Source organism: Dendropsophus ebraccatus, chromosome 7 (genome assembly GCF_027789765.1).
Source record: "Dendropsophus ebraccatus isolate aDenEbr1 chromosome 7, aDenEbr1.pat, whole genome shotgun sequence".
NCBI lineage: Eukaryota > Metazoa > Chordata > Amphibia > Anura > Hylidae > Dendropsophus > Dendropsophus ebraccatus.
In genome coordinates this window covers 40,582,229-40,608,977 of record NC_091460.1, presented here as the reverse complement: position 1 = coordinate 40,608,977, position 26,749 = coordinate 40,582,229, and the positions used below count along the sequence as shown (strand labels likewise).

Here is a 26,749-nt window from a genome sequence, read left to right as displayed (position 1 = left end):
AACATGCCATCTGGTTCAGCATATAGTATACAACATGTGATGGTGTGCACCTGACTATATAACGTGTGGCACTTTGTTCAGTACCCAAATTCTTTTAATCAGAGATATCCAATAGTCCAGAAAGTCTGATAGTCCAGAAAGTCTGATAATCTGTCGTAAGTTTCCTGTACAGAACTGCTACATCAGATATGGGGAACCTTGGCCCTCCAGCTGTTGCAAAACTACAACTCCCATCATGCCTGAACAGCCAAAGTGTTAGCTTTGGCTGTCCAGGCATGATGGGAATTGTAGTTTTACAACAGCTGGAGAGCCAAGGTCCCCTTCCCCTGTGCTACATGTTTAGCGTATCTGTGCTGTGAGGACAGAGAATATTACATTATATATACAGTATATACTTTTGCATAAAATTAAGAGTGAGCAGAGACATAGAAAACAGAGCTATACCTGCAGATCGAGGGTTAACATTCTACCATAAAAAAAAGATTCCTGCTCGAAAACCTATTTCACATTTCATCAGATCTCATTGTTAGATACAAGGGGTTGTATGTACTGTATGCATATTATATGGGGGAGGGAGGTATATATACAACATTTAATATAACTTTCCAAAAACGGATTTCCCAATACTGTGAGTTATAGCAGATTCCCCAAGGGGGCACGTGAAAGACAACAGAGTCGTTTCAGTATTGTTCACATTTGTGCCTCCGGGTAAGAAGACTGGCGCAAGCCGATGTTTTGACACTCCTACGTTAAAGATGTCGCAACCTGACCGTGATCCACCTAAACACCTTCTAAAAGCGGGCTCACCAACCAGTGGTCTGAAAGGGGGGTACCCTGTACAACCAGGCAGCGAGATGCCAGCACCGTAACATACTCTATGTATCAGATCTTCACCGTCTGCCAGCTGTTACTATTGTTTACATTCAAGGGCAGCTCCCCCCCCCCTCCTGCTCTTAGCTTATAACTGGATGTGGATGCCCTTTAAGCAATGTTAGGCAGCGTTCTTATACAGCAGACAGATAGATGGGGTATATAGCCACAGCAGAGCAGTGTATACAGCACAGTCTTACCTCTAGAAACTCCATAGCCATCATGTGTCTGCTGGAGGAAGTGGAATGCAGCTCCGTGACCTCCGGAAGAAGTCTCAGCTTGTGCTTCCAGGGCAGCTTTCAGTTTCTTTTGTTTATCTCGAAGCCTGTTCTCCGCCTGTGTGTACACAGTGTATGGACAGACTCCCTGCTGACCTCATCACAGCAGAGTATATAGCCTACACCCAGGCTTTACAATAGGCCATGGCAGACCAGCCCCCTCCACTTGTCTCTCTAGAAAATCCCCACAAGTTACTCAGCCTGTCTGATGCATGGTAACTCACTAGTAATTGTGAATACACCAGAGCTGGCTTAGTGAGAGTTGCACAACTGTTTTAAAAACACCAGTAACATAGAAATAAAAAAAGAGGTATTTTATTAGATTTTTTTTTAACCACAGTTTTTTTTTTTAATCAGCATTTTGTGAGCATTTTGCATTGGTGCAGCCACAGCCCCACCCTATCAGTAAAGATTAGGGAAAACTCCAAAACCTGCAGCTTAACCCTCCACATGCTGAAATCAACACTGGTCACAGTCATTACAATGCTGCAGCGATTCAAAGAGTGAAACAGTCCAGAACTTGCATTCAACGACCGTGTCATCTGTGTTTTACGGACAGAACATAGGACGTGTGAATGCAGCCTTAGGGTGCGTGCACACTACGGAATACACGCGTAAAGGCTGCTGCAGATTCCGTTGCTGGCGGGCGTGTGTATCTCCGCCTGTGCCATAGACTCCATTCTAGGCACAGACGGATTCCGCCGTCCGTCGACAATTCATTCGGCGGATGGTGGAATCCGCCCCACCATACAATGGTGTTTGTGGCACGGGCGGAGATGTGTGCTGCCGCAAGCAGGGGCCAGCAACGGAATCCGCAGCGGTCTTTATGCGTGTATTACGTAGTGTGCACGCACCCTGAGGGACAGTTCGCACGCCTCCTCTCTCAGTGCGGAAGAATTGACATATCAACTCTTCTGAGCGGAGAGAGGAGGTGCGCAAGCCTCCCATAAACTGCCAGTATAACACGGAGGTTGGTGGGATTGAACTGGCCCTAATGGTGCATTTACACAGGCAGATTTATCTGACCAATTTTTGAAGCCAAAGTCAGAAATGGACTTAAAAAGACAGGGAATCTCGGTCTTTCCTTTATGACCTGCACCCTGTTTATAGTCTGTTCCTGGCTTTGGCTTAAAAAATCTGTCAGATAAATCTCTCTGTGTAAACGCACCATAAGAGTGCGTTTACCCAGAAAGATTTATCTGACAGATTTTGGAAGCCAAAGCCAGGAATGGATTTGATAAGAGGATAGATCCCAGTCTTTCCTATATGACCTGTTCTCTGTTTATAGTCTGTTCCTGGTTTTGGCTTCAAAGATCTGTCAGATAAATCTGTCTGTGTAAACGCAGCATTATGCTGGGTTTACACGGAGCGATAATTCGCCCGATTGTACGATTAACGATTTTGAAGTAACAATTTTTTTTTTATAACGATCAGCGTTTAGACTGTACGATATATCGTACAGAAAATTCGTTTTGCTATCGCTTAAGCCTATCTCACACATAGGGAAAATCAGTGAACGACTGTTTACACAGAACGATCGGCGAATTTTTTGCGACCGACGGATGACGATTTAAGAACCTGTTAAAAGATCAAAATGAACGATTTTTCGATCGTTCGCCGCGTTTACACGTATGATTATCGTTCAAATTCGATCCTTATCGCGAAAATTCGCCCGATAATCGCTCCGTGTAAACCCAGCATTAGGCTATGTTCCTACACAGTATTTCTGCTCAGTATTTTGCAACCAAAACCAGGAGTGGATTGGAAACACAGAAACAGGCAATCACCAAGGACACCCTTCTCTGGCACGGTGTTGTAGTCCTGTTTGTTTTCATGTTAGGTGTGTTCGTGGTTGTTTTCCCCACTACTTTGCATGTTATATAATAGACCTGTATGTTGAATACATCATTTACAATTCAATTATACGCGCTGTATTCAACAAACAGGTCTATACACATGGGGGGAGATTTATGAAAGGGTGTAAATATACACTTTGTGTAAACTGCCTACAGCAACCAATCACAGCTCCTCTTATATTCTACCAGAGCTGTAAGCTGAGCTGTGATTGGTTGCTGTGGGCAGTTTACACCAGGTGTATATTTACACCCTTTCATAAATCTCCCCCATGCAGTATGCTCCAAAACTAAGGGGTGTTGTATAAGGGGGAATCTCTGAATCCTAGTAGACCAGGGATATGGGGAACCTCAATGGCATTCCCGGTTTCCTTTTGCAGCATACTAGTATTATCAGTCACATGCATATGGATAAAATCCAACTCTGCGCCTACTTTCTTCCAGAAACAGCACCTCCCCTGTCCTCAGTTTGAGTGTGGGGTTTTGCAGCTCAGTTCCATTGAAGTAAATAGCGGTGAATTGTAATACCACACACAGCCTGAGGACAGGGGTGGAGCTGTTTTTGTAAGAAAGTAGCTGTGCTCTTTCTAATCCTGGATAACTCCTTTAAAGGGAGTTATACTTACCTAATCCCGCCGGGTCCCGCTTCTGGAGGTGGTCGGGTGATGAAGATCTCAGCCGCTGCAGCCCGGCACGCGCGCTGAGAGATGAGTCCAACACCCATAGAGAATGACAGGAGAGTCCAGCGCTCCGTCATTTACTATGAGCGTTGGACTCATCTCTCAGCGCGTGCGCCAGGCTGCAGCGGCTGAGATCTCCGTCACCCGACCGGATCCAGAAGCGGGACCCGGCGGGATTAGGTAAGTATAGGGGGCTCTAACGGGGGGTCGGGAGCCTGTCACCCCGGCACGGGGGGGGGGGGGGTGGTGACAGGTTCCCTTTAAATATGGCTTAAAATAAAAGTCATACATAATTGTTTATGCAAATCACACATCAACAATGTATATGGCAAATTCATCATTCTCTGTTAGGCAATTTTAATAGATTTTGCATATTGCCATGTGTTCATGCAACATGACAAGCCGTGCAATGTGGTGGTTCCTGGTCGCACAACCAGAAAATGCTGTCCATCCCTAGCCTTAAAGGGCTTATCAGGGATACTAAGAAGTTGTAAAAGTACTACAATACATGTCTATATGCAAAGCTAAAGAGGTTTTATTACCTTGATGTGTTTTTGGTGTTTTCTTTCATCTCCCCATCACTTCTGTCAGCTCCTCATTATGCAAAAGATGTTCAGGGAGTGTCAGTAATTCTCTGGGAGCCTGGCCTGCTCCCCTTCACTACTTCCTCACCTTCCACCCTCCACTACTCCTAGCAGTCCCTCCTCTCCACCCCTCCTTGCCGTCCTCACCTTCCACCCTCCACTACTCCTAGCAGACCCTCCTCTCCACCCTCCACTCCTCCTAGCCGTCCTCACCTTCCACCCTTCACTCCTCCTCCCAGCAGTCCCTTCACTCCACCCTCCACTCCTCCTCCTAGCAGTCCCTTCTCTCCACCCTCCACTCCTCCTCCTAGCAGTCCCTTCTCTCCACTCCTCCTAGCAGTTCCTTCTCTCCACCCTCCACTCCTCCTCCTAGCAGACCCTTCTCTCCACTCCTCCTCCTAGCAGTTCCTTCTCTCCACTCCTCCTCCTAGCAGTTCCTTCTCTCCACCCTCCACTCCTCCTCCTAGCAGTCCCTTCTCTCCACTCCTCCTCCTAGCAGTTCCTTCTCTCCACCCTCCACTCCTCCTCCTAGCAGTCCCTTCTCTCCACTCCTCCTCCTAGCAGTCCCTTCTCTCCACCCTCCACTCCTCCTAGCAGTTCCTTCTCTCCACCCTCCACTCCTCCTCCTAGCAGACCCTTCTCTCCACTCCTCCTCCTAGCAGTTCCTTCTCTCCACTCCTCCTCCTAGCAGTTCCTTCTCTCCACCCTCCACTCCTCCTCCTAGCAGTCCCTTCTCTCCACTCCTCCTCCTAGCAGTTCCTTCTCTCCACTCCTCCTCCTAGCAGTTCCTTCTCTCCACCCTCCACTCCTCCTAGCAGTCCCTTCTCTCCACTCTCCATTACTCCTCCTAGCAGTTCCTTCTCTCCACTCCTCCTCCTAGCAGTCCCTTCTCTCCACCTTCCACTCATCCTCCTAGCAGTTCCTTCTCTCCACTCCTCCTCCTAGCAGTTCCTTCTCTCCACCCTCCACTCCTCCTCCTAGCAGTCCCTTCTCTCCACCTTCCACTCCCCCTCCTAGCAGTCCCTTCTCTCCACCTTCCACTCCCCCTCCTAGCATTTCCTTCTCTCCACCCACCACTCCTCCTCCTAGCAGTTCCTTCTCTCCACCCACCACTCCTCCTCCTAGCAGTTCCTTCTCTCCACCTTCCACTCCCCCTCCTAGCAGTTCCTTCTCTCCACCCTCCACTCCTCCTCCTAGCAGTCCCTTCTCTCCACCCTCCACTTCTCCTCCTAGCAGTCCCTTCTCTCCACCCTCCACTCCTCCTCCTAGCAGTCCCTTCTCTCCACTCCTCCTCCTAGCAGTTCCTTCTCTCCACTCCTCCTCCTAGCAGTTCCTTCTCTCCACCCTCCACTCCTCCTAGCAGTCCCTTCTCTCCACTCTCCATTACTCCTCCTAGCAGTTCCTTCTCTCCATTCCTCCTCCTAGCAGTCCCTTCTCTCCACCTTCCACTCATCCTCCTAGCAGTTCCTTCTCTCCACTCCTCCTCCTAGCAGTTCCTTCTCTCCACCCTCCACTCCTCCTCCTAGCAGTCCCTTCTCTCCACCTTCCACTCCCCCTCCTAGCATTTCCTTCTCTCCACCCACCACTCCTCCTCCTAGCAGTTCCTTCTCTCCACCCACCACTCCTCCTCCTAGCAGTTCCTTCTCTCCACCTTCCACTCCCCCTCCTAGCAGTTCCTTTTTTCCACCCTCCACTCCCCCTCCTAGCAGTCCCTTCTCTCCACCCTCCACTCCTCCTCCTAGCAGTCCCTTCTCTCCACCCTCCACTCCTCCTCCTAGCAGTCCCTTCTCTCCACCCTCCACTCCTCCTCCTAGCAGACCCTTCTCTCCACCCTCCTCTACTCCTACTAGCAGTATCCCCACTTAGCTCATCTCATTGGTAAGTTGGATCCTAGAAATAGCATGTGATGTACATTTTTATCTAATGCATTGCTTTAAATACATTTCACCAAAAATGTTTTTCTTTCAAATCAACTGGTGCCATGGATTTGTAATTTTCTTCTATTAAAAAATCTTGTCTTCCAGTAGTTATCAGCTGCTGTATGTCCCGCAGGAAGTGGTATTCTTTCCAGCATGAAGAGCAGGAGAGGTTTTCTATGGGGATTTGCTGTTCCTCTGGACAGTTCCTGCCATGGACAGAGGTGGCAGCATAGAGCATTGTATCAGACTGGAAATAATACACCACTTCCTGCAGGACATACAGCAGCTGCCAAGTACTGGAAGACTAGAGATTTTTTTTTTATATAATTAAATTACAAATCTCTGGCACTTTCTGCTTCACCCTGCTAAATGTTGGTGGCAGGAGAGGGGGTCATTAATTTTAATGTTTATTTAAACAATATATTACCAATTACTGCTCTAAAAGCAGTGGTCTGGTTGGTGTATATATAGTTAAAGTATACATATCATATATGTATTATACAGTATATATACACAATGGGGTGATATATCAAACATGGTGTAAAGTGAAACTGGCTCAGTTACCCCTAGCAACCAATCAGATTCCGCCTTTCATTTTCCAAAGAGTCTGTGAGGAATAAAAGGTGGAATCTGATTGGTTGCTAGGGGCAACTGAGCCAGTTTCACTTTACACCATGTTTGATAAATCTCCTATCTATACATCGACATTATAGCTATATACACACCAGCCAGACCACTGCTTTTAGAGCAGAGTGGTGGTCGGTAACCTAGACAATGAGCTGTCAACAATAAAAGGGAAACAGTAGCATATCAGGAGAAGGAGGCACACTTGCTAGATTAATGTATTTGGAAAAATATTTAACTTGACGGGTCCTACAGGTACATTGATTGGCTGAGCGGCCTGTCAGCTCAGACAGGCCGCTCTGAAGCTGGCACGCAGGACCCAGTGAGAAGCACAGCGCATGGACAGGTGACGTATACAGTTTAAACACGGGCTGCAAGGACATCAGTAACGATGTCCCTGCAGCCCTTGTTAAACGATTATTGGGCCGTGTAATAGGCCCAGTAAAACGAGCGCCGATCTAGTTTACAGTTATTATGAAGCCCCCATCGGCCCGTGTAATACTACCCTTACTCTTGCACTATAGCAATGGCTGCAGTAACTCCATAGACACACGAAATAGCAACCAGCTTATATTATGCCCATTTTACCCTTATCATGTACGACAGAAAATGCTTATCAAAAGTCTCCTGTACCATGATCAAAGTGTGGTGAAGCGAGTTATTACACAACTCTGGAGTCTTTCTTGTCCGATTGCTCGGATGGCAGAGGATGATTGAAATGCTAAACTGCGGCGCCGATTATTTCCTCTACACTTAATAAAACGCTTCCATCTTCTCTTATATGTCTAATCCATTCTTGATGATTATTTCTTCAAACAAAATCATAATGGGAATTGGGGATGCAAATTAATCTCCATTGCATTTCACTGATGATAATGAAAAAAAAAAACTTGTTTTACCAGACGTGTTTTTTTTCATCCCATATTATTCAGAATATCTATGTCACAGCAGATTTGTTTTTCCTATTGCTATGTTTCATCTTAGTGCAAAGTAATATACAGAAATATCTGCAGAGTACTGCTTCATCCCATGTCATGTAAACTACGTAGCTTGGGAAGAGCTGTTAGCTTATCAAGAGCGCTGCTGCCCCTACTGGTGATAGGATAACATTAATTCTAATTAAAAGTCCCTATGCCCTCCCTCTCCTGCACAGGTCAGAGATCTTAAGGCAAGAATGGAGAAAGTCATGTGATCATACATATAGCTATAGTGCAGTGCTGAGACATTACTTAAAGGGGGTTTCTAGGCTTAGAAAAACATGTTTCACTTTGTTTCAGAAAAAAGCATCTCTTTTGGTCCTCAATTTGGTTTTGCAGCTCGGTTGCATTGAAGTGAATGGTGCTGAGTTGTAAAACCAAACAACCTGGGGGCAGGGGTGTTTTTGCAAAAAATAAAAAAAAAAAGTAGCAGAATTTTTTTCTAATCCTGGATAACCCCTTTAGGGTGCCTTCACACCTACCGACTCGCAGCGTAAATCTCGCTGTGAGTCTGGCAGGTCCTGACAGTTCACTGTCACTACATTCTCACAGCGGTCTAAACGACTGCTGCGTGTATGTAATTCTGCCGGCCCCTTAACCCCTTCGGCTCCCACCCCGCTGTGTCTGTATATACGTTACCTCTCCTCGCTGCATGGGGTCCCGCTGTCCTGCTCTCCCGCCCAGACAATCAGTGGCTGCGGCTGGGCAACACACTGATTGGCCGGGCGGGAGAGCAGGACGCCGGGACCCCGTGCAGGAGACAGGTAATGTATATACAGATACAGCAGAGCGGGAGCCGAAGGGGTTAAGGGGCCGGCAGAATTACATACACGCAGCGGTCGTTCAGACAGCTGCGAGTATGTAGTGACAGTGAACTGCCATGACGTGCCAGACTCGCAGCTGCCCTTAAAGCTACCCTTAAAGTTCCAAGGTAAAGGTAATCGGATTTCCAATGTAAATCGCCAATATACTTTAGGATAATTAACATAGTAAACAGGGAAATGACCAGAATAAAGAAAGCGCAAACAAAAATAGTCAAAGTGATGTCATAGTTGTAGCCAAAAACTGGTATAATGTACACACTCATGTCACAAAGCAAAAAATGAAAACAGATTAATAAATACTGTGATATAAGTGGGAAGTCACAGGAAAGGGTTATTGCTATAGTGATATTACTGTATGAAAATTTCGTACACACTGATGGCAGAGATCAGGGATAAGTTATCATACTGAAGTCACAGTATAGGGATGGTAAACAGGGATGTCATAGTACAAGTGTAGTAAACAGCACCACCTTCTGCCCTACAGTGTCGAGCTTCCTAATAGGGTGATACAAGCCACAGCCATGGTTACCTGGGTGAAGCTAAGTGTCCAAGGGTGTCCCGGTGTCACCTGCACTGTGAGATAGAATATGTAGACCTTCTAGTATCTTTGTTCTATCCAGGCTGGTTCTTCTGTGTATCAGGATACTGCCCTGCACTTTGTAGATTAGTTCTCGGCATGGGCTGGGTTTATCCCAGACTCTTCTCCCTTTGTGGTGTCTAGCACTGCATAGTAGCTATAGTGGATAGACTCAGAAACTGAGTGTCTCTGGCTGCTTCATACACATGTGTCTCACTACCTCACCTCACACTTTCTAGACTAGGCTGATCTGAACTTCCTGTCCACACTGGGCTAACTACCTACTTCCCCAGGGGCTGTGTGTGTGGAGAGCAGGGACAGGTAGAAGAAGAGAGAGTATCTCCCATAGGCCAGCACAGACCACATGGTACAATAACAACAGTAACCCTTTGCTTACTTCAGCTGTGCAACACATAACAGAGTTTAGAAATAACAGTGACACCTAGTGGTGAAACTATAGAATGCTATCTTCATCATTACTGGACTGAGAGAACGCTACTACAGGTGCCTAGGGCACTTAACTGTGGGACACCACATAGGGATAGAAAAAAATGTGATGTCATGGTATAGGGATTGTAAACAGTGATGTCACAGTATAGGGATAGTAAACAGTGATGTCATAGTATAGGGATAGTAGACAGTATTGTCATAGTATAGGGATAGTAGACAGTGATGTCATAGTATAGGGATAGTAAACAGTGCTGTCATAGTATAGGGATAATAAACAGTGATGTCATAGTATAGGGATAGTAGACAGTATAGTCACAGTATAGAGATAATAGACAGCGATGTCACAGTATAGGGATAGTAGACAGTATTGTCACAGTATAGGGATAATAGACAGCAATGTCACGGTATAGGGATAGTAAGCAGTGATGTCACAGTATAGGGATAGTAGACAGTATTGTCATAGTATAGGGATTGTAGACAGTGATATCACAGTACAGGGGTAGAAAAAAATGTGATGTCATGGTTAGAGATGAGCGGACCGGCCGAGGTTCGCGTTCGTATGAACGTGAACTCTCGGCTTCTGATTCCCGCTGTCTGCCCGCTCCATGGAGAGGGTGGATACAGCCTGAGGACCGCCTGGAAAACTGGGATACAGCCTATGGCTATGGCTGTATCCCAGTTTTCCAGGCGGTCCACAAGGTTGTATCCACCCTCAGAAGCCGAGAGTTCAGGTTCATACAGACCCTAACCTTGGCCGGTTCTCTCATCCCTAGTCATGGTATAGGGATAGTAGAAAGTGATGTCACAGTACAGGGGTAATAAACATAGGGCTGTCAAAGAATAGCGATTAGTGACGTCACAGTACAAACGATAAAGCTTCCTGTAGTAGAATGACTGTCTGGTTCAGATGTCACTGATACCTCTATATTATCCATCTGGCTGAACACACACAAGGAGCAGGACAGCAATAAGTGACTTGTGTTAAGAAAGGACTTGGTTTAGTGTACTCTGCCTTTTTGCTGTAAAGCCTCTCTGACCCACTAACCAGATGACTGGTAAAGTTACCACAGAGCTACGACCAGTATATTAGTAATGCTGATGGTCGGAGATGTCTGCATGGTTCTTGGCTTCTCATTGATATGCCATGTTAGCGTGCATTGCTGTCTTGCATTTTTCCCCCGAAAGTCTCTCTTTTTTAATCTAATATTATAAAGAACACAATGCTCTATCCATATAGCGAATAAGTACTGATAAAACAGCCAGCGCACTACAATGTAGGATTATACATCATTTACATGTGAAATGAACTGAGCTTAAGAACAAAGAGTCCAATATGTGAACAATTACCGGGTACACGAGAAATAAATAAAAGTGACAAATAACTTCCAGGAAAGAAGGAAATTAAATCTAGATTTATGCCCAGTGAGACTTAGGCCCGGGGGAAGAAATACAGAACAAGGGACTTGGCTGGAAAATAAGTCAAGCACAGGAATAACTATTTAAAGGTGTTGTCCCTTGATTATGAGAGATCACACAAAACAATCATTTTTCAATTGGAAATGTTAATTTCTTTATTTTTTTATGTGCTTACATATTGCTGTGAGGAGCAACTTGTTTCCTTGAGGAGACCACAAAGCTGGCATAGGGAATATTATAGACCAGGCAATGATCCTTGGGAAAAATATATGCAAATTAGCTCTCCTCCAGAAGTCTAGTGGTATATGGGCACAAGCAGTGTCATACTGGGGCCCCTAGGGCCCTCTAATGTAACTGATCCTGGGAGGCACCAACAAAGAAGTTCTGCAGCTGTTGACCATTTTTGTTTGTCCTCCTTGCATTCCAAAGATGCTTTTAAATTGCTGTTGGGGAAGAAGGCAGGATAATGAACGCTGTTCCTCGTGGTCTTGGTATGGTTTGGTCAATTGTGCATCTGGGCTGCATGAATGATCACTGAATTGTTTGAGCAGCCCTTAAAAGTTGTTATTTAAGGTCAGACAAACACAACTTCTTTCTTCCAATAAATGCACCACCCCTGTCCTCAGGTTGTGTGTGGTATTACAATTCAGCTCCATTCACTTCAATGTAAATGAGCTGCAAGACCATAGACAAACTGAGAGCAAGAGTGGCGCTATTTCTGGAAGAAAGAAGCTAAATCTTTCAAATCCTGACTAACACCCCACAGCTCTCTCTCTCTCTCTCTCTCTCTCTCTCTATATATATATATATATATATATATATATATAAAAAGTTATACAGGTCAGAATATGCTAATGCAAAGAAATTGTTTTACCAAGTTAAAAAGTCGTAAAACAAAACAAACTATAAAAAATCCTGTAAGGGTATGTTCACGCGTACTGGATACGCAGCGGATTTTATGCTGCAGATCTGCAGCAGATCTGCAGCAGATTTCATCTAAATAACTGAACACATCATCAAATCTCCACCATCAAATCTTCTGCGGATCTGCTGCGGATTCTGTACGTGTGAACGCACCTTAAATATAACGACCTGCAGAATAAAACCTCTAAAAAAATTTGGAATAAATTTACTATTTTTTTTTCTTTTGTATCACAATATATTACATCATAAGGGTGCCCTCAAACATGCTTTTTGTGTAGGGTTTTTCAAGCCTCCAAAAAAATTCCAGAAAAACTGCCAATGAATTTTTTCCCCATGCATTTGTGTTTTTGTGTGTAAATGATCTTTTTTGTGGTTTAGGCGTTTTTGTGTGCTGAACTTTTTTCCTCTGCCATCACATGGACCACAAAAGGTGACAAAAACGCCAGAAAAAAAACAACAACAACAACATACACACAGCGGTAGCATTTTTGAGTCAACCAAAACAATTCCATTGGAGTCTATGGGAGAAAAAAAACGCCACAGTTTACCAAACAGCTGTCTTTATCTGAGATTTTAAAGCGACTCTGTACCCACAATCTGACCCCCAAACCACTTGTACCTTCGGATAGCTGCTTTTAATCCAAGATCTGTCCTGGGGTCCGTTCGGCAGGTGATGCAGTTATTGTCCTAAAAAAACAACTTTTAAACTTGCAGCCCTGTGTCAAATGGCCGTGGCCTACAATATCTGTGCCCTAACTTTGCACCACCCCTCCGTCCCTCCTCCCCACCCTCTTCATCATTAGCAATGCCCTAGGCAGATTGTCTCTTATTCATCACCTGTGTCAGCACGGCACATGGGCTGGATCGTTAAGGCACCTGTGTAAAGTTCAGACAGGAGACAATTTTTTTATTCCTAATGATAAAGAGGGTGGGGAGGAGGGACGGAGCGGTGGTGCAAAGTCAGGGCACCGATATTGTAGGCCACGGCGGTTTGACACAGGGCTGCAAGTTTAAAAGTTGTTTTTTAGGACAATAACTGCATCACCTGCCGAACGGACCCCAGGACAGATCTTGGATTCAAAGCAGCTATCCGAAGGTACAAGTGGTTTTTTTTTAGGGGGGGGGGTCAGATTGTGGGTACAGAGTCGCTTTAAGGCAGTGTGAAGTCAGCCTAAAATGAAGGGTGTCACTAAAAGGTAGTAGGTGCCCTCCAAACAAGAAGTCCTCCTATGGGGGTGTCAATAAAAAACAAAACATGGCTCAGTTGCCCCCGGCAACCAATCCAATCAGATTCCACTTTTCACTCCTCACAGACTCTTTGAATCTGATTGGTTGCTAGGGGCAACTAAGACAATTTTAGAAAAAAGAAACGGTAGATTGAGATTCAGCTCACCTAGGTGTGGTTCTTTCTTGCAGCAAGCGTGTGTGGAGGAGGGTGCACGGTAGTCCGGTGCTGGCCAGGCACTGATTACAAGACGTGGGTGGAGAAAGAAGGTAGTGGATTCCGGCACTCCTGACGATAAACTAAAACTTAACTTTTAATAAATGCATTAAAAATAGATGTCACATAGCGGACCTACGCGTTTCACGCAGTTGCGCTTAATCATGGTCTAGCTATGTGCAAACAACAGATCAATTTAAAAGCAAGGAGACATCCAATATGCGGAAGTTACGTCGTGGTGTGTGGGGGTGGATCCAGTGATGAGTATTTTAACCCTTTGGGATCCAGGATACCCTATACATATGGGGTTCATTGGGCAGACAGGGCGAGTATGATAATATTATAAGTAATGAAACAGTAAATCATTTTTGTAATTCATGCCCCTGGGTCTGCGTGTGTCAAGGCGGAAGATTGTTTCGGCTTCCTTGTGAAGCAACATCTTGCGCCAGTCCCCTCCTCTGTGTGGGTTGTTAACTTTAATAATGCCATAGAAACCAAATGTTGCCAAACTGCCGTTGTGTGATTCCAAAAAATGTTTAACTGCTCCTGATGAATTAGTGGAGGTGCCTTTGCGTATGCCGGCGATGTGTTCACTGATGCGATTTTTGAGCTTTCTTCCCATGGGAAGGGGACCCTGCCAACATTGCAACATTCATTGAATACATCAATAAGAATGATTTAAATCTTTCTTTTACCCACCATCACCATCCAACAAACATGTCCTTTTTAGACATAAATCTCATCACATCCATGTCAGACACCAATGTCAGCACATCTATATACAGGAAGCCCACAGCTGGAAATACCATATTACATGCGTCCAGCCAACACCCACAACACACCATCCGAGCAATACCCGTTGGTGAGCTTACTCGCATAAAACGCATCTGTTCTGATGGGACAGAATACAACACCCAATGTGAATTGGCGTCTAAGCGATTACGCGCCAGGGGTTATGGGAAGCACCTCCTAAATAGAGCCAAAAAAATAGTGGACAAGAAAAATAGGAAGTCCCTGTTACATGGACACAACGATAATTCTCCAAATTCTCCAAAACCCAAAAAAACAAACAAAGATCCACAACAACCTCTTACATTTTCCACTACTTTTTCTCCAGAATATCCCGAAATAGTGAGAATCTTAAATAAAAACTTATCTATTTTAAGACAGGATGATATTCTTACAGAAATATTGGAGCAAGGCCACAGATGTGTGTCGCGTAAGGGTAAATCGCTGGGGGACATGCTTTCTCCCAGCATGTATTGTGCCCCTAAAACTGGCGTCAGACAACGCCTTAGGGGGAATTTCAGGTGTGGCCTCAGTCGTTGCCAGGTATGTGTTCACACTAGCACTAAAAAACGCTACACTGACAGCACAAATTCTAAATCCTATGAGATTACTGATTTTATTAACTGTGAGAGCAACCATGTGATTTACATCATTGAATGCACCGAATGCAATCTCAAAAATCGCATCAGTGAACACATCGCCGGCATACGCAAAGGCACCTCCACTAATTCATCAGGAGCAGTTAAACATTTTTTGGAATCACACAACGGCAGTTTGGCAACATTTGGTTTCTATGGCATTATTAAAGTTAACAACCCACACAGAGGAGGGGACTGGCGCAAGATGTTGCTTCACAAGGAAGCCGAAACAATCTTCCGCCTTGACACACGCAGACCCAGGGGCATGAATTACAAAAATGATTTACTGTTTCATTACTTATAATATTATCATACTCGCCCTGTCTGCCCAATGAACCCCATATGTATAGGGTATCCTGGATCCCAAAGGGTTAAAATACTCATCACTGGATCCACCCCCACACACCACGACGTAACTTCCGCATATTGGATGTCTCCTTGCTTTTAAATTGATCTGTTGGGGGGGCGTGGCCTGGCTATGGAGGAGTGAGAACGTGCCTTCTGTGAGCTCCTGCTGTGGGACACCAGATAGCCTGAAAAAGCACCCCAAATTCGGCTAATTGCACCCCAAATGGTTGGCAGCCGCAAGAGGACCAAGGCAGGCACAAAATTCCCTCAGCCCCGACTCGCCCGGGGTAGCCTGGACCGCTTTCTTTCACCCGCCGGTCGCGGCCTACCTGCTGGGCCTGCAGCCTCCGAGATCCCCGGCTCTCGAGTTACTAGAGCGGCCGCCGCCGCAGCAGCAGCCGCCGCGGTTCCGCCCGGAACGAAGCTACAGCCGCCCGCCGCCGGTGTGGAGTGGACCCCGGTACCGGCAGAGAAGGTAGTAGGAGCCCCGGTCCCGACCCCCCCCGTACCAGTTCTCCTGGGCCGCGGCAGCCGACGGGAGCACGGCGCAGCCCAGCTCCTCCATCGGCCCTCAGACTCTGCCTCTCCAACTCACCGGAGTCGGCAGATTGCGGCCGGCGATATAGAGCCTCCTGGCCCCCACATCAGGGAAGCGGTGCCTGTCTGCCCCCCTGATACTGGAGCGATTCTGCTGAGCCCTCACCTCAGGACAGTGACAGAGACAGTGTCCCCAGGCCCCTGCATAAGGGTGGCTACTTCCCTGAGGTCTCACCTTAGCTCAGTGGGGACTCCTGGTCTCAGCTCCAGAGCCACAGTGTGTTCTTGTCCTGGGCAGAGAGAAGCAGAAGTGGCCATTAACTCTGCTCCCTGTGGGGACACTGACAGCACCTCAACACCAGGCCCTAACTTGGCAGCCAGCATGTCCTCTCTGTCCCCTGCTGCACTTCCCTTCTCCTCCACTAGGGGCACCGAGCAACACAACCTTGGCTCTGCTATGTCTATTAACCCCTTACAGGATGGAGCAGATTGGGATTGGAAAGAGTACATGAAATTGCTGCCCACACGCTCGGATATGGAAAAGTTTGTGGAACGCCTAGAAACCTCATATAAGCAAGAACTCAATTCCCTCAAATCTGATGTACATGCCTTAGAGGTAAAGGTTTCTGATATTGCTGCTGATCAGGACTCTCTGACCACCACGGTGGATGATGTTCAGGCTACTCTTGCTAACCAGGAGAGGCATATTCGTCATCTTTACAGGCTCCATGATGACGTGGAAAACCGTGGCAGACGGAATAACATCCGTATCAGAGGGCTCCCTGAGGCCACTGGAGCTGCTGATCTGATCCCGTCACTCCAGGACCTGTTTGCCTCTATTCTTAAACGTCCACCCGGAGCAGAGTTCGAAATTGATAGGGCTCACCGTACTCTGGGTCCTGTTTCCACCAATGTCAATCGGCCTCGAGATGTCATTTGTAGGCTTCATCATTACCGAGTGAAAGAGGAGATCATGAGAGCGGTGCGCAACACGGAATATGTTGATTTTGATGGTGCCCAACTGATTTTTCTTCAAGATCTCTCCAGAGCTACCTTAACACAGCGACGGGCTCTTAAACCCTTATTGGAGCTGCTACGAGAGCGTGAAATCCAATACTCTTGGGGCTTTCCGTTTCAACTGGTCGTCCGTAGAGGAGGGAGAAGATTTGAGCTGCATACACCTGAGGATTTACCGGCCTTTTTAACTGCTTTGGATCTCCCGCAGATGACTTTGCCAGATTGGGATCAGGTCCCACCGATAACACAGGGCAGGCCTTCTCGCTCTATTGACATGGCAGCTTCTGGGGACTGAAGTTGTTGCGGAGGATGGGATCCGTGGTATTTGGTTCCCTTGAAGATGCCTTACGGACGCAAGATGTGCCTTTTTTTCATTTTTTGCACACCGCGTCAAGTTTCCTTCTGTTTGTGGGGTTAATGCCTACGCTCATCTAGTTATAGTAACATGGCTATATGGATATGCTGGTTTTCATATGTGCGGGTCCGGGGGGTGGGAGGTGGGGTTCTTGGTGAGCTTATTTTGTTCTCTTACGGGGTGCTTCTTCATTTAGCATGTTTTATATATTTGTTGGGTGCATTTATGTTTTATATCATATGTTTAGCTTACATTCTGGTGTTCTGCTGCGGGCTTACAGACCTTCATCTGTTAGTCCGTCCCTCTCTAGAATAGACGCTTGATGCGCTCTGGTACCCACTTGGGTCCTTCCCGGTAGTGTAAAACTACCTGGATGCGGAGGTTGTCTACCTTGATAACCTTCTTTTTCTGACTGCCGGTTCAGTCTTGGTCTTTCCTACTGGCCATATTTTCTCTTAGCCGTTTTCTTCTTATTTCTCTTCCCCTATTCCCTCCTATTTCCTTTCTGCTTTTCTTCTCTTCTTCTCCCTCTGTGGGGGGTGGCGGGGGGGACATGGCGGGAGCAGACGTCAAATTTGCCTCCATTAATGTTAGGGGATTGAATGTCCCACACAAGCGATCTCAGATCCTCTACTCCATGCACAGACAGAAGGTACATGTCCTACTACTACAGGAGACACACTTTCAGACTGCTCGTGCCCCTCATATGCGACTTAATTATTACAATGTGTGGACGCATAGTACCAACCCCGATGCTAAGTCTAAAGGGGTCTCCATAGCGTTACATAAGACCTTGCCACATAAATTGTTGGATTCCTTGATTTGTCCCAAGGGGAGATATGTTTTCATTAAGATAGAAATCCAAGCGCGGATTTATACCATTGGAAACATTTACCTTCCTAACTCCCATCAGGGAAGTGCCCTGAGGGCCATGCTCCGAGCGGCCTCTACATTTATAGAGGGCGTACTGATCTTGGGGGGGGATTTCAATCTAGTCATGGATCCATCCCTGGATACCTCCTCCGGCAAAACTGCGGTACCACGCTCTGATTATGCGCTTGCCCGGTCGGTCCTTGGTCTCCATAGTTTGGTGGATGTCTGGCGCATCCTTCATCCTAAAGACAAGGACTTTACACATTTTTCGGATGCACATCGCACTTATGGCAGACTGGATATGTTTTTTATTGCTCAGTATGCCTTAACGTTTAGCCCCAAGGCCTCAATAGGCACTGCCTTGTGGTCAGATCACTCTCCTATTTTTCTGTCATTGACTTTGCCGGGGTTGGTGTCTAGGGAATGGTCTTGGAGGTTGAATGAGTCGCTCCTTAGAGATGTAGGGTGCAAAGCAGCTGTTACTCAGACAATATCCGATTTCCTACTTGACCATACTGACGATGATACTGCTCTACCTATGCAATGGGAGGCCCTGAAATGCGTTGTCAGGGGGACTCTGATTCAGCAGGGGGCTAGGCTCAAAAAGGACAGGGGTGCTAAAATTGTCAGCCTGGCTGGTAAAGTTGAAGCTCTTTCCAAAGCACATAAACAAAATGCCACCGACGAAGCTTTGACGGCTTTAACATTGGCTAGGGAACAATTGAAGGACCTCCTTAACAAGTCGTCTTCCTCCCAGCGGGAGCGCTATCGCAGCTTTCTTTACGAACATGCCAATAAGTGTGGCAGAACATTGGCTAGACTGATCCACCCGAGGACACAGGTTACGCACATTCCAAGCCTCCTTGACGGAACCGGTACTGCCATACACAATCCCAGAGAGATATCTGATCTCTTTTGTTCCTATTTCTCATCTCTGTATAACATTAAGGGGCGCTATTCAGAGATGCCGGCAAAGGACTTGGAGTCTAGGATATCTGCGTACCTGTCAGACACGAAGCTGCCTAGTGTTCCTGCGGAGGCGGTTGAGGACTTAGAGACTCCTTTCACCGAAAGCGAGCTCAGAGGTGCCATTGCCGATGCAAAGGGTGGAAAAAGTCCGGGCCCGGACGGTTTCACCGTTTGTTTTTTCAAAACATTTCGGGATTTGTTACTTCCATTCATGACTAAGTGCTTTAATAGCATCTCAGCAACGTGCCCTTTTCCCCGCCAGTCGTTGGAGGCACATGTGGTGGTTCTGCCCAAACCAGGCCGGGATCCTAAATACTGTAAAAATTATCGCCCCATCTCACTTATTAATTGTGACCTCAAACTTTACTCCAAGATGTTAGCAAATCGCCTGAGCCTTCACATTCCCCGACTCATTCATGCCGACCAGGTGGGATTTGTTCCGGGCAGGGAGGCAAGGGACAATACGCTGAGGACTCTCACTTTGATGTCTTGGGCCGCCCGTACGGAGTCCCCTTTGTGCCTTCTTTCCATCGATGCAGAGAAGGCTTTTGATAGGGTACATTGGGGGTTCCTGCGGTTGGTCCTACGGGGAGTGGGATTTGGACCGCTTCTCGTGGACAGAATAATGGCGTTGTACTCCAGTCCCTCGGCTCGAGTGCGGGCTAACGGTTTGTTATCTAGCTCTTTTGAGATCCACAACGGTACGCGTCAAGGTTGTCCCTTGTCTCCCATGCTGTACATCCTATCAATGGAGCACCTGGCGGTGGCCCTTAGGCATAATTCTACGATCCGAGGAGTTGCGATTGGTCAGGACCACCACAAGCTTGCATTATATGCAGATGACCTACTACTCTATATCTCATCCCCCTCTACGTCGCTCCCTTCGATTCTACAGGAGTTCCAAAAATTTGGTGACCTCAGTAATTTTAAGGTCAATTTGGCTAAAACTGAGGGGCTTAATATCTCAATTCCTCGTGCTGTGTTTGACACGGTTAGAGCTTCCTTTCCTTTCCAGTGGCACACAGATTCTATTGTCTACCTGGGAATTAGGCTCCCGCTGTCTCTTAGCTCTCTGTTTGACCTGAACTATACACCCGTGCTGAACAGGGTCCTCTCAGATATGACGTCTTATTTCCTGAAACCGACTTCGTGGTTTGGAAGGATGGCCGTCGTTAAGATGGATATTCTTCCTAAGCTACTGTATGTTTTTCAAACTGTCCCCATTGTGGTTCCGGTTGCTTTCTTTAGGACTCTGCGCAGGGCTATCTCCAAATTTATCTGGGGGAACAATAAACCCAGGATTGCATATTCTACTCTCACTCAATCTAAGTGTATGGGTGGTATGGGATTGCCTGATCTACGTCTCTATCATGAGGCGGCTGTCCTGCGCGGAGTCCTGGATTGGGTACACTGTAGGGGCTCTAAGAGGTGGGTGGACCTGGACTTCTCGCTTTGTCCGATTGCACCCTCTCTATTACCATGGATTTCTTCGGGAGACCGTCAGTCCCTGCCACGCCTGTCATTTTTTGTCCCACATGTGTTGTGTGTTTGGGATAAATGGGTCAGTAAACACAGATTGTCAGTGGTGCCGGGACCACTCTCCCCGATACTCCACAACCCATCATTCCAGCCGGGCCTGCAGACGCATGGATTTCTTCTATGGGAGAGGTCCGCATGCCCAAGAATCCGGGACTGTATGACTGGTGATGTCATCTCTTCTTTGGCGACTCTTCAGGCTCAGTCCCCGGATCGTCGGTTGTCTTGGCTGGAATATGGGCAGGTAGCCTCGTTTATACGGGCTCTTTTTCCTAGGAGCTCGTATACCCCGATACTCACAGATTTTGACAACTTAGTTGTTTCCGCCTCTGCTATCTCGCATTGCATATCGGTGCTCTATCAGCTTTTGTTGAGTGGGGCTAACCCTGACAGAGCTCCTTTTTTTGACAAATGGGAACATGATCTGGGTGTTCCTTGGGACGGTCAGTCTCTCCAGAAGACCTGTGACCTTTCTCATGGCATCTCCATGGCCGCTAAGGCTAAGGAGAAGAACTATAAAATCCTTTCGCGGTGGTACTACTGCCCAGTCTCCTTACATACCATGTTCCCGGAGGTCTCGGACAGGTGTTGGCGATGCCTTGTTGAGGCTGGTGATATGATGCATATCTGGTGGGCCTGTCCGGGCATCCGAGAATTTTGGGACAAGATTATTGGCATTTATAATGCGTATTCTGGAAAGACTGTCGTCAACTCCCCACAACTGACCCTCCTCTCGCAGATCCCGGGTTCTCTCGCTACAGTTAAAAAAGGGATTTTGCGACATTTTCTCACTGCAGCAAGGATGGTTATTCCCCGACATTGGAAAACACCTGTCGTACCTTCAATAGCGGAATGGCTGGGTGAGCTCCGGGAATTGGGCAGAATGGAAGAGTTGATAGCGGAGGCGCACGAGCAGTCTGACAAATTTGATAAAGTGTGGTATCCATGGCGTCTGTTCATGGACTCAGAGGAATTCCTTGCTCTCACTTGTTAGTGGTGGGAAATTCTAGATTCCGCAGATATGTATTGGTGGCGATATATGGTTTGGTGTCTGTTCCCCGTCCGTCTCCTCGCCTTTCTCCTGGTCTTTTCTCTTTCCCTCGTATCTTTCTTCCTCTTTTCTTTCTTGCATCTTACAACACTATTAGGATGATTAGCATTGGGTTTAAGCGGCGCTACTGTGTAGGTAGTGCTTTTGTCTGGATATGTTTGCATTATACTGCTTTTCTCTTGTTCTTTTATATATTTGAAAAATGACTGACACCACGCGACTTGCAGGTCGTTTTGGTCCGATACTTGATGACTTTGTATTTACTGTATGCTGTGTGGTTGTCAATAAAAACCAGATTACACTTAAATTGATCTGTTGTTTGCACATAGCTAGACCATGATTAAGCGCAACTGCGTGAAACGCGTAGGTCCGCTATGTGACATCTATTTTTAATGCATTTATTAAAAGTTAAGTTTTAGTTTATCGTCAGGAGTGCCGGAATCCACTACCTTCTTTCTCCACCTAAGACAATTTTACTTTACACCAGTTTGATAAATCTCCCCCAATGTCTCTCAGAAGCTGAGGGGGTAAAAAAAAAAACCTAAAAAGATGAAGCACAAATTTCTGCAGCGGGAAGGGGTTAAAGGCATATTTCACAGTGTCCATGTAGTCATTGATGCATCCTGATGGGACATAGACACTGGAATATGAACCGGCTAAGTAATGGAGTGCAGGCCAGGACCCCGTATAAATTATCACAAAGCCTTTGAGGTCGGCCACATTTATTTTAGGAATTCCTTTCTAGCTTTTCTGATAAAGCCTCCATTATGATAGCGGGGTTACAGTTAATATATTCAGTGACGTGTTCTGTTTATCTTGCACCCACCATGCTAGGAATTTCATGAATAAAAATTAATCATCGGAGTTGCCAACACAAGGGTCAGAAATGACTGCTGCCATGCCAGCTTTGCATGCACAAATTGCCTGTGGTATTTCGGGAGCCAGCTGTGCGCTCGCTCCGGTCACCGTGAGCGGAATACATGGCATAGAGATCACACTAATTGTAGAGATCGCACGCTTTGAACTGGGGCTCGGAACAAGATACATATGTTTAATATTTAGCCATATTTTATTTATTAAGCCTGCATTGACTTCTGGTTTTCGGATAGGTTGCATATTTTTCCTAACTAAAAGCGATAACAATGTAAAATTAATCCATAAACTATTAGACGGCCTCATTTATTAAAGGGGAACTCCGTCGAAAATCTTTTTGTTTCAATAAACTGGTTTCAGAAAGTTATATAGATTTGTAATTTACTTCCAGTGTTCCCATACTTATCCGCTGCTGTATGTCCTGCAGGAAGTGGTGTATTCTTTCAAGTCTGAGACAGTGCCAGCTCTGTCCATAACAGGAACTGTCCAGAGCAGGAGAGGTTTTCTCTGGGAATTTTGACATGGACAGAGGTGGCAGCAGAGAGCACTGTCATACTATAAGAATACACCACTACCTGCAGGACATACAGCATCTGATAAGTACTTAAAGACTTGAGATTTTTCAATAGAAGTAAATTGAAAATCTGTATAGCTTTCTAAAACCAGCTGATTTAAAGGAATAAGATTTTTGCCGGAGTGCCCCTTTAATATTTCCGTATGAATGTATCTATTGATGCAGGAACTTATTCTACTCTAAGTTTCTACATATGTGAGAAGAATCTGAAAAGTCATATAAGTAACAGTGCACACAGGGCATTTTTTTTTGCCTGCCCCACCCAGTTATAGGACACACCCACAATGACATCTGACCCACACGTAGTGCATTTGACTACTTCACACCTGAAGGATGTGACATAACAGTGACAGCCCGCTCAGCCAATGGCTGTCCGTGGCACTGTGCCCCTTCAGTCAGTGTATGCTGTCTGTGCCGAGACGAATCTGCTTCAAAAGTATCGACAGGAGCGTTCAGCCAATCCTGGGGGATTGTGGAAGCTGAGAATAAGTTGTCTACTATTCAAAAAATATATCAAAAAATTTAAAGGGTACCTGTCACCCGGGCACCCACCCCACCCATGAACAAGACCCTGCCTACTGCCCACTGGAGCAGTGATTTCCTATGGCCATCGGTTCCATTTGCATAGTGAAAGTGCAGATGAGCCTACGGCCAGATCTCTGCGGCGGGAGCGGGACATGCAGGAGCAGGTATGTATGCAGTGCCCTGTCCAGGGGTGGGGTGGGTTCAGGGGCGCTGCCCGGGGTGATTGGTTCGCTTTAAAATGGCCGGAGTACCCCTTTAAAGCGAACCAATCAGCACGACTGGGCTGACAGAGTGTCTTAACAGAGTTACTGAAACTCCCCCCTACCTTATCTTGCATGTCTTCTGGAAAACACACTTTTATTCCAGCAAACAGGGTATGCAGATCCCCATGGAGCAGGCATAGGGGCAGAGCCCAGGCCATAATTAGTCACAGCTCTGTGCCCGTCAGCGGGCTTTGTGGGGGTGATTCACAGGCAAAGAGGCACATTAGAAGCATATAGGATCTGCATACCCTGCACGCTGGACCTAATTCACATGTTCAGTAAAGTTGTCTGTGGAATAAACTGATTGCCCATTGGTTTCTATTGGGCTATTCACACATTCTATGCTTTAACGGATCTGCAAAAAAATAGGACATGTTCCATTGCGGATTGAATTGCAGCATGGATTAGCCAATAGAATTCAATGGGATCCGTGTTTTTTGCGGACATCGGTGACATCCATGAAAACGCGGATGAAATCTAAGCAAACTAGTTACATTTCTTTTTTAGGCTGGGTTCACACTACGTTTTTGCAACCTGTTTTTTTCATCCGTTTTTGCAAAATGTGTGCATCCGTTTTTCCATTGACTTATATAAAAAAAAGATCAAAACGCATCCATTACTTTTAATGTACAGAAAAGTAAGGTCAAATGCATCGTTTTTTTTCCAACCATTTTTCATCCGTTTTTTTTTTTTTTTTGCAAAAACGGATGAAAAAAAATGAGTGTGAACCCAGCCTTACCAATTCAACATTTTTGCAGATACACATGCACTATGGATGCAATTATTACGGACTATTCTCTATGGAACAAGGAAAAAATATAGTGGAGGGATCTGTGGGCCATAAAAATAACTGAACGTGTGAATGAGGCCGGTTTCCCAGGATATAAAGTCACAGAAGACATAAAAGTGTTACAGCACAAGGCTGAGATCTGGTGAGAGCAGGGACGTTACTATTTATATATACAGTATATTATTATGCATCGGTACGAGGCGACATACGAGCTGGCAGGCAGGACGTGCACTGAGGGTCTGAGGAACGCCCCCTGTGCACCAAACAGGCTAATTTTCATATTTGCTTTTGCCCTAAATACTGAAAAACAGTGCAGTGCATGAAAATAAGAAGACAGGCCCCAGAATCAGCAATTATGCAGCTAAAAGCACATAGGGCAGATCCCTGAAACTAATCTTACTACAGACCCCTAAAAAAATTTATATTCCAGACCCCTGAATAAAGTCATAACCCAGATCTGAATAAATTGCAGACAGGTCTCCAGCCCCCTCCCCACACAAAAGTAAGGAGCAGTGGCGTAGCTACCATAGAGGCAGGGAAGGCAATTGCTATGGGGCCCATGCAGGAGGGGGGCCCGGGGGGAAGGTAAGAGCATGTGTCCAGTTCTGTTTAACTCTGTACTGTACTGCACTGCAGTGTGTTAGTAACCCAATGTTTACTTGCATGCTGCCACACAAAAAAGGTTTAACAAGCAGAAGATAGAGATCTCTGCTTCACTGCACTGATAACCACTGACCTCTGTTCTTCAGCTGGCAATCAAGTAGAAAAATGTGCAGAGCTCCATGTAGAGGTCAGGGGTTATCAGTGCATGAGCAGTAAAGCAGATTTCTCCTTGTCTTCGGATTCTTGGGTCACCTACACACTACAGTATATAAGGGATTAAGCAGCAGGTACTCTGCTCCTGCACCTATGTATTTAAACATAAGAGCTCCTAATGGGCCCTTATAGGTAAAAACTGTGTACTGTCATAGCAAGCAGCCATTGTCGCTCTGCTCTGCCAGTCACTCTTGTGGCTGCAGCCAGGATTCTGCCTCTGGCCACAAGAGATTTTATTTTTTGTCCACATCACAGAGCATTTACTGTATATATATATATATATATATATATATATATATATGCGCAGTGATTTGTGTTGTGCGTAGGGGAGGGGGCCCCCTTAAAAGTTTTTGCTATGGGGCCCCGTGAATCCTAGCTACGCCCCTAGTAAGGAGACACCCCAACACACACACACACGCTCCCTCACCTAGTCCAGCAACAGAGAGGAGTGTGTCATCAGGGGATCAGGTCAAAGGAGGAGGCCCAGCTCAGCCAGTGGGGCGCACACAGGGCAGTGAGGTGAGTGTGCCCTCAGTGTATATTGTGCTGCAGGCCTGGCTGCACACACAGTAAGTGGTTAATATTCTTACTGTAGTAGCAGGAGGGCAGTGTGTGCTGTACTGGGCTGCCCCACTGACATGTTTATTAGCAATGAGAGGAGAGCAGCCTCTGCAGCCCCTGGCTAACACTGCAGCCCACCAGACATTTGCCCAGCCATCAAGCATAATACAATTAGAGGCCTGAAAAACCTACTGGTGCTATATAACTATATAAGCAAGAAACAAAAAATACAGATAAAGATAAAAAAATAGATATATATTTCCTCCTTCTTTCTCATGATGCTACAGGTGTGACTATAGATTCCATGGAAGCCTCCATGGAAAAGTGCTGCAACAGTGACACATAGAGGTGAAGAGAAGGTACTGCTAGAGAAATAGCATTTTTCTTTATGTTTTGTGCATGGGGTTCCCATTGTAATGGCTTCAGTCTTTTCTTGACACCATTTCAGGATCACTGTTTATTGTCAGTTAGTGGAAGCTTTTAGCTAGTTCTGCTGTCACAGCCATTATACTGATGCAGAGAGTCCTGGAGTCCAGTCCAGGAGAGAAGTGTGGCTCCTGCTTTATTAGGGTCTAATGGTCCTTTTAAACGGAACCATAATTCGCCCAATCGATCGTTTAACGATTTTGAAGTAACAATGTGTTTTTTTTATAACGATCAGCGTTTAGACAGAACGATAGATCGTTTATAAAATCGTTATTGTGATCGTTTTAAGATCGCTTAAGCTCATCTCACACATAGGGTAAATCGTTGAAAGACTGTTTACACGAAGCGATCTGCGAATTTTTTGTGAACTACCAACGACGATTTGAGAACT

General features: G+C 46.1%; 1 protein-coding gene across 4 annotated transcripts in view; it reads right to left on the bottom strand.

Moving 5' to 3' along the window:
- LOC138797348 (sp110 nuclear body protein-like) overlaps positions 1–26,749 on the bottom strand; it is a 57,511-nt gene that overhangs the window by 22,667 nt on the left and 8,095 nt on the right. Inside the window, exon 1 of one of the 4 annotated variants that reach the window (XM_069977384.1) lies at positions 4,224–4,241. The exons of 1 other annotated variant lie outside the window; for it this stretch is intronic. The gene's annotated coding sequence lies outside the window, so the exon portion shown is untranslated. Of the gene's footprint in view, positions 1–1,070; positions 1,244–4,223; positions 4,242–26,749 lie in introns of those variants that run through there. 2 more of the 4 variants (XM_069977385.1, XM_069977382.1) reach the window with 2 other exon arrangements.